Source organism: Triticum dicoccoides, chromosome 7A (genome assembly GCF_002162155.2).
Source record: "Triticum dicoccoides isolate Atlit2015 ecotype Zavitan chromosome 7A, WEW_v2.0, whole genome shotgun sequence".
NCBI classification, from domain to species: Eukaryota; Viridiplantae; Streptophyta; class Magnoliopsida; order Poales; family Poaceae; genus Triticum; species Triticum dicoccoides.
This window is the reverse complement of record NC_041392.1, coordinates 618,811,049-618,818,917: the sequence shown is the minus strand read 5'-3', so window position 1 is coordinate 618,818,917 and position 7,869 is coordinate 618,811,049.

Below are 7,869 nucleotides of genomic sequence, written 5' to 3'. Positions count from 1 at the left end.
GGGGGGGGACGAAGCTCGTCCGCGCCCGAGAGCCGCGGTGGTCGCCGGCGGCGATCCACGGCGAGGCAGGGGGATCGGAGGGTACCTCCGTGCTCAGGGCGCCATTCCGCGTCGGTTGGTGGTGGTGGTGGTCGCCGGCGAGTACCACGTCGACGGCGAGCTTTGCTCCGGCGGACGGCGGCTCGGGTGGTCGAGGGACTCGTCGGAGAGGGCTGCAGAGATCAAATTGAAGAGGGGGTTAGGCTTGTGGTAGCTAGAGGGGGTAACGGACGGGGTTTGGGCGCCGGAGATGGCCTCACCGGAGCGAATCGTGGTGGAGGCCGAGGCGGGTCGGGGCGGCCGGAGTTGGGGGAGGAGACCTCCTCGAGGACCTCCTAGTGGCCTGGCGGGGCGTTGGTGAGGAGTGGTGATGATGCGTGCACGAGGGTGAGCTCGGGGGCCCTTTTTATAGGCGGCCCGAGGCGGTTGCCGTGAACGGGGATCTCCGGCGAGTGATTACGGCGGTGCCGTGGTTGGGCAGAGGGATTAGGGGCTTGGGCATCGCCATTGAGGTCCACCGGTCCCATTTAGGTGCTAAACGGGCTGGGATTTGGTGCTATGGGCGAGCTCGACGGAACGGGGGTGGCGCGGCCCGTCGGCGGCAGGGAGCACGTTCCGTGCTTGCCGGGCCACGGCGACGGTGCCACGGGCGTGCGCTGGCATGGCAGGGACACGCGGAGAGCCAGGGGGTGTTGGGTGGCGTGGCGAGAGGGCTCGGGCCCTTGTTGGCCGCCACGGAAGGTGCAGCCACCGCAGAAGCTTCCAACGCCGGCGAGGCTCGTCGCTACCGACGCCAGGGATCGGCCAAGCGTGCGTGCGGGGTGCTGGCCAGGGAGAAGAGGCTGCGTGCAACGCGCCAGGGCGCACTGTGGCCGCGTGATCGAGTCTGACGAAGGGAAAACGACTGAATCTCTGAACTTTCTGAATTTTGAACAGCAACAGTGCATGCAAGGTGCTCGACAGAATGAATTTGGCCTCTGGTGATTTTTCCTTGAGCTGATTTTTGGTGGAGTGGCTTCTCATTGCTCCAGTAGGCTGCATGATTTTTGGTGGAATTTTTGGAGGAGTGTAGATATGAATTTCATCAAATTTGGCAAATCTGGTCCAAACTTGCAGAGACTGAATTTTGAAAAATTTGAAAAGAGGAGGAGTGGATCAAGATGGTTCTGGGTTGTGGGTACAAAGGACTATCCAGGAGAGTTGGGTTGAGGTCAAAACTCAAATGCAAAAGGGGTACTTGCTTTGAAAATCACTCAGGCTCCAAATAATTTTCAGAATTGATTTGAGAGGAAAAATAATTAGAATAAAATCCAAAACTTGCTTGGATTAGTTGGGACAGAGAACTTAGGTGGATCACAAGGTGTAGGGGAGGTTTTGGAGGGGTTTTACCACATGGGCAAAAATGCCAAGTCATGGGTGGTTCCAAGATATGAAAATCCCAAATTTTCATAGAGTTCTTTTTAAAAGAAGAAGATTAAACTCCCAAAATAAATTTGAGAGGGAACCAACAGAGAAGAAGTTCAAAAGATTCAAACACCAATGTTTGAAAAAATAAAATCCTTGCCAAAGCAAAGGAAGTTTTTAAGAGGAAGGTTTTCTGAAAGAAAATTTAAATGGCCTCTTTTCAAAGAAAACCACAAGGTTTTTGATAAAAACCAAATTAAAATTTTGGAGTGTCACAACACCTACCCCCTTAGGAAAAATCTCGTCCCCGAGATTTCAGCTTATCCTTAAATAAGTGTGGATGCTCTGTCCGAAGAAAATCCTCGCTTTCCCAAGTTGCTTCACTGTCGGTGTGATTGCTCCACTGGACTTTGAAAAACTTGATGGTCTTCTGTCGGGTCCTCCTTTCAGACTCCTCTAATATTCTTACGGGACGTTCCCGATAAGTGAGGTCTGGCTGCACGTCAATGTTTTCATGGGATACTTGTTTCTCTGGGTTGCTTACGCACTTCCTTAATTGAGAGACGTGGAACACGTCGTGAATGTCGGACAAGTCTTCGGGTAAGTCTAGCTGGTAGACTACAGTGCCTCTTCGTGCCACTATGCAGAATGGTCCAATGAATCTTGGTGCTAACTTTCCTTTAATCTTAAACCGTTACAGTCCTCTCATAGGGGATACTCTCAAGTATACGAACTCACCGGGTTTGAAGCTGACCCTATGATGTTTCTGATCATAATAACTCTTCTGTCGACTTTGAGCGGTCCTAAGTCGGTCTTTGATTAGCTTGACCTTTTCCTCGGCTTCTCTGAGCATATCTGGTCCGAAGATGCGGCTGTCTCCGGTCTCTGACCAATTTAACGGGGTACGACATCTTCGTCCGTATAAAGCCTCAAATGGTGCCATTTGTAGGCTGGCCTGGTAGCTATTGTTATACGCGAACTCGGCGTATGGCAGGCTTTCTTCCCAACTGGTTCCATATGTGAGGACACATGCTCTCAGCATGTCTTCTAAAATTTGGTTTACGCGTTCAGTCTGTCCATCAGTCTGGGGGTGGTATGCGGTACTGAAGGCTAGTTGGGTTCCCAGAGCCTGTTGTAAATGCTCCCAAAATCTTGAGACGAACTGAGTGCCTCTGTCGGATATTATAGTCTTCGGGACACCGTGCAGACAAACTATGCGGGAAAGATAAATCCTGGCAAGCCTTTGAGTGGTGTGGGTCGTCTTCACTGGAATAAAGTGTGCCACTTTGGTCAACCTGTCAGTGATGACCCATATGGCATCATTCCTGTGTCGCGACCGAGGTAGTCCGACAATGAAATCCATCCCTATTTCATCCCATTTCCACTCAGGTATTTTGTTCGGTTGCAGTAGTCCGGCTGGTCTCTGATGCTCCGCTTTTATGCGTTGACATGAGTCGCAACATGCAATGAAGGTGGCTATGTCCCTCTTCATACCGTGCCACCAAAATCTTTCCTGAATATCCTTATACATTTTGGTTCCTCCAGGGTGGATTGAATATGGAGTGGTGTGTGCTTCAGCTAAAATTTGCTGCTTAAGGTCTTCTATGTTTGGCACGCAGAGCCTTTTTCCGTACCATAATATTCCTTCATTGTCTATTACGAATTCCGAGGCCTTGCCCATACTCAACTTTCTTTTGATGCCTTCGATGCTGGTGTGACCGGGCTGAGCTTCTTTAATTTTCTCCACAAGGTTGGGTTGTATTTCCAAGTTTGATATGGTGCCTTCTGCTACCATTATCAAGTTGAGCTTGGCAAATTCTTGTTGGAATTCGGGCCTCAAGCTGTGCAGATTGTTTTTGTCGGAGCTGGGGTTCGGACTAAGGGCATCGGCCACTACATTTGCTTTCCCTGGATGGTAATGGATACCAACATCGTAATCCTTTACCAACTCCAACCAACGTCGTTGCCGTAAGTTTAGTTCTGGCTGTGTGAAAATATATTTGAGACTTTTGTGATCCGTATATATTTCACATCGATTCCCAAGTAAGAAATGCCTCCATTCCTTGAGTGCATGAATAACTGCTGCCATTTCTAAGTCATGAGTGGGATAATTTTCCTCATGCTTGCGAAGTTGCCTTGAAGCGTAGGCGACAACCTTGCCTTCCTGCATCAACACGCATCCAAGACCCTTTCTGGACGCGTCACAATATACTTCAAAATTCTTGTGTATGTCGGGTACAATTAATACCGGTGCTGTCGTTAACTTCCGCTTTAGCTCTTGGAAACTTTTCTCGCAAGCTTCTGTCCATTCAAACTTCTTATCTTTCTTGAGCAACTGTGTCATAGGCTAGGCTATGGTGGAAAATCCTTCAATAAATCTGCGGTAATATCCTGCCATTCCCAAGAAACTCCGTATGTTTATTACGCTGGCTGGTGACTTCCAGCCAAGTACGGCCTTGATTTTCTCTGGGTCCACTGCGATACCGTCTTGGGTCAGTACGTGGCCTAGAAAGCCTACTTGTCTTAGCCAAAATTCGCACTTGCTGAACTTGGCATACAATTGGTGTTTTCTTAGCTCTTCTAGCACAATCCTGAGATGTTCTGCATGCTCTTCTGGTGTCTTGGAATATACCAGAATATCATCGATGAATACCACGACGAACTTGTCCATAAACTTCATAAATACTTTCTTCATAAGGTGAACAAAATATGCTGGGGCGTTAGTTAATCCAAATGGCATCACTGTGAACTCGTACAGTCCATATCTGGAGGTGAAGGCTGTTTTGGGGATATCTTCCGTTCATACCTTCAATTGATGGTATCCTGACCTTAAGTCAATTTTTGAGAATACCTTGGCCTGAGCGAGTTGATCAAACAAATCGTTTATCCTTGGCATCGGGTATTTGTTTTTGACTGTGACCATGTTAAGTGCTCGATAGTCAATACACAATCTCAGTGTTCCATCCTTCTTTTTGGCAAATATAATTGGTGATCCCCAAGGTGAGGAGCTGGCTCGAATGTATCCTTTTTCCAGTAATTCCTTTATTTGTTTCTTCAACTCGATCAACTCGTATGGTGCCATTCTGTATGGTTTCTTGTATATGGGGGTGGTTCCTGGTGCTAGCTCAATGCGGAATTCTATTTTTCGATCTGGTGGCATGCCCGGTAGTTCTTCAGGGAATACATCTAGAAATTCACACACTACTGGAACCTTGTTTAGCTCAGAAACGTCCACCTTATTAAATCTCGGTTGCCGGGGTATTTTTCCTTCCTTGGCTGATACTCTTATTGTCTTCCCTTGGTGGTGTGTGAGAATTACGGTCCTGTTGAAACAGTCGATAAAACCCTTATTGGTGGTTAGCCAATCCATCCCTAGGATGACATCCAGTCCTTTATTTTCCAACACAATAAGATTTGCGTGAAACTCCAATCCTTCGAACTCAATGACCACATTCTGACAGTAGTTCTGAGTATCTTGCTGAATCCCAGGGGACTTGATGATCATGGATTTCTCCAAAGGAAGCATCGAAAAATTATTTTGCAAAGCAAAATTTTTCGAAATGAAAGAGTGAGAAGCTCCAGAATCAAACAAAACCATTGCAGGTATTGTGTTGACAGGAAACGTACCGAGTACGATATCCGGAGCATTTTGTGCCTCCTCTTTGGTTACGTGGTTCAGATGACCCTTCTTGTGGTTATTGTTGGGATTGAAATTGTTTCGCTTGGGCGCGGAATTGTTGCCGCCGTTGTTCGTCTTTGGGGTTGAATTCCTTGGCTTGGGGCACTGTTTGGCATAGTGCCCTTCTTCTCCACAAGCGTAACAAGTAACGCCGGGGCGATAGGTGAATTCCTTGTCCCTTGCATGAAAATTCTTGATTGGGCGTGAGACATTGGATGAGGATTTGTGTGTCCCACCCTTTTGAAAATCTGTCTTGCTTCGGTGATTGCGAGCATGGTTAGTCTGGTCCCTTTTCCGCTTGCGGATGTCTTCTAGACTGCGTCTCTCATTTTCCAGAGTAATGGCTTTGTCCACCAGTGTTTTAAAATCAGGAAAAGTGTGCACGACCAGTTGGCATTTAAGCGCGGGCGCCAGACTGTCAAGAATTTCTCCATCTTCTTGATTTCAGTCATACGCTCTTCATTGGCGTAGCGGGACAATAGAGTAAATTGACTGTTGTAATCTGACACTGTCATGTTCCTTTGTTTGAGGTCATCGAACTCTCTCTTCTTGATTTTCATAATACTCTTAGGAATGTGTGCACCACGAAAACCTTCCCTGAAATCATCCCAGGTTATGTCATTTTCGTTGGGATGCATGTGCAGAAAATTCTCCCACCACGATGCGGCTGCTCCTGTGAGATAGTGCGGAGCATATAATACCTTCTCGGGATCTGAACATTTTGCAATAATTAATTTTCTCTCCATATCTCGAAGCCAGTCCTCGGCTTCAAGAGGTTTGTCAGTGTGAGAAAATGTTTGAGGACGTGTCTTCTGTAGCTCAGATAACTTGGAATGCTGCTGATACTGTCCATGGTGATTTCCCATGTTGATGACTTGGTTCATCATTTCCCGATGTTGTTGCTGACTCTGCTCATAAAGGCGGCACATTTGTGAAAGTGCCGATTCACTGCCCTGTTGGCTTGACTGTCCCTGAGTGAACTCATTGCTGGGTTGTGCATCATAATTTTCCTTTGGTGGAATTGGAATGGAGCGAGTCCAAGGACGAGACATTTTTCACTCTGGGGATATATTTGTAAGACCCATAAGAAAAGCGGAAAGAGTCGCAAAAACAAATCCATAAATGCATAAAGCTGGCAAATAAAACTAAATAACCCAGCTTACTTAAGAAAAACAAATCGACTTGCGCACGGAGAAGGACTGCTCATTACATATCTTACACGCGGTCGGTAATTATACAATACATCACTCAGGACATGCGTACAAAATCCTGACATGTTATTTAGGCTAGTGCACTTCTCCAGATCCTACATGATGCGCAAACAGGCTACTTCTCACAACCTATGTACATATCTTACAAAGCGGTACATTACATGGCAGCTAAGCGTACTCAGGCAGAGATGTTGACGACCTCCTTTGCCCTGCCGAGGGCGAGGCGTAGCGAGGTTGGGGACTCGACTTCCTCCTCGCTAATGGGCTCCATACGCGTAGTGTTGCGCGGTTGCCAGGGGTGGAGCAACACGTACAGGAGTGGGCACGAAGGGTGGTGCAGTGCGCGCTGAAGTGGGTGCAATGACTTGGTTGAATTCTTCGGTAGAAGGCAGGCGACGAGTAGGTGTAAAAGATGCTGATGATGAGACAAAAGTCAGTGGCGGTGCGATGGGTAGGAGCTCCCTCCTGTTGGCAGCACAGCCATGAACTGAGTCCATGCGGGTAGCTACAAAGTCGTCCACCAGGTTGTCGAAGGCTGCCTCCAGGGCCCGGAGATACTCAATGAGCATCTCAAAAGCCTCGTCTCGTTCTCCTCTGGGGCAGGAGTATGCGTAGTGACAGGTGTAAGGCACATGGCACGGAAGATAACGGTAACGACGAGTCTTCATCACGGGGAGGACATCCCTGAGACGAGCTATTGCCTCGCGGGCTGCCATCTGCATAGCATGCCTCTCCATAGGCATGGCTCTTCCCACGAACCGGAAGCGGCGTAACTCACCACGCCCTCCCTTGAACTGCACCGCGGCCTGGTGCATGGTCAGACTGCCGTTGACTCGGTGCTGGCAGAGTGTGAAGACTGGGCGCACGGATGGCCCCATAGCGACCTGAACGATGAAAGAAAGAAGCTTGACGAACCCATCGGGCACGTTGGCGAAGGTCTGAGACTCGCAGCTGTTGTCGGCCATCTACAAAAGTAGGCAAAAATTCTGCATGGTCAGATCATAAATTTATGCTGACTGACAGAAAATGACTACAATTGCAAAAATATAAATTAGCTCTATCATACTAATAACCAATTAGCGATCGCACCTAGTGGCTTCCTACAGTCAGCCTGGCTCTGGTACCAAGCTTGTCATGACCGGTTTTCCAATAAAAATATTTATTGAGAAACCAATCTTTTGAGTCCAGTATGAGAGAAATCCTCCTCATTGGTAGACAAATTCTTGATACAATAAGCCAGTAGCATAAAATATATTACAGGGTCGAACTCCGGTTGCTCAACCAAATTATTACAAGCACGCCAATAATTATACATAATGGCGGACATGACACAGTGGTGTGGAGGCATACTACTGACTCGAGGATAGGGCGGTGGTGGAGAAACACAGCGGGGAGAGAAATACAAGACTCTAAGTCTATCATCTCATCGAGCGTCGAGGTGAGGCTCGATGAATTTATTGGGTAGCGGAAGCGGATATAAAATAGTGACCAAATCCAGGGTCGCACGAGACTGACTGGGACTCCTCTAGGTGTCGG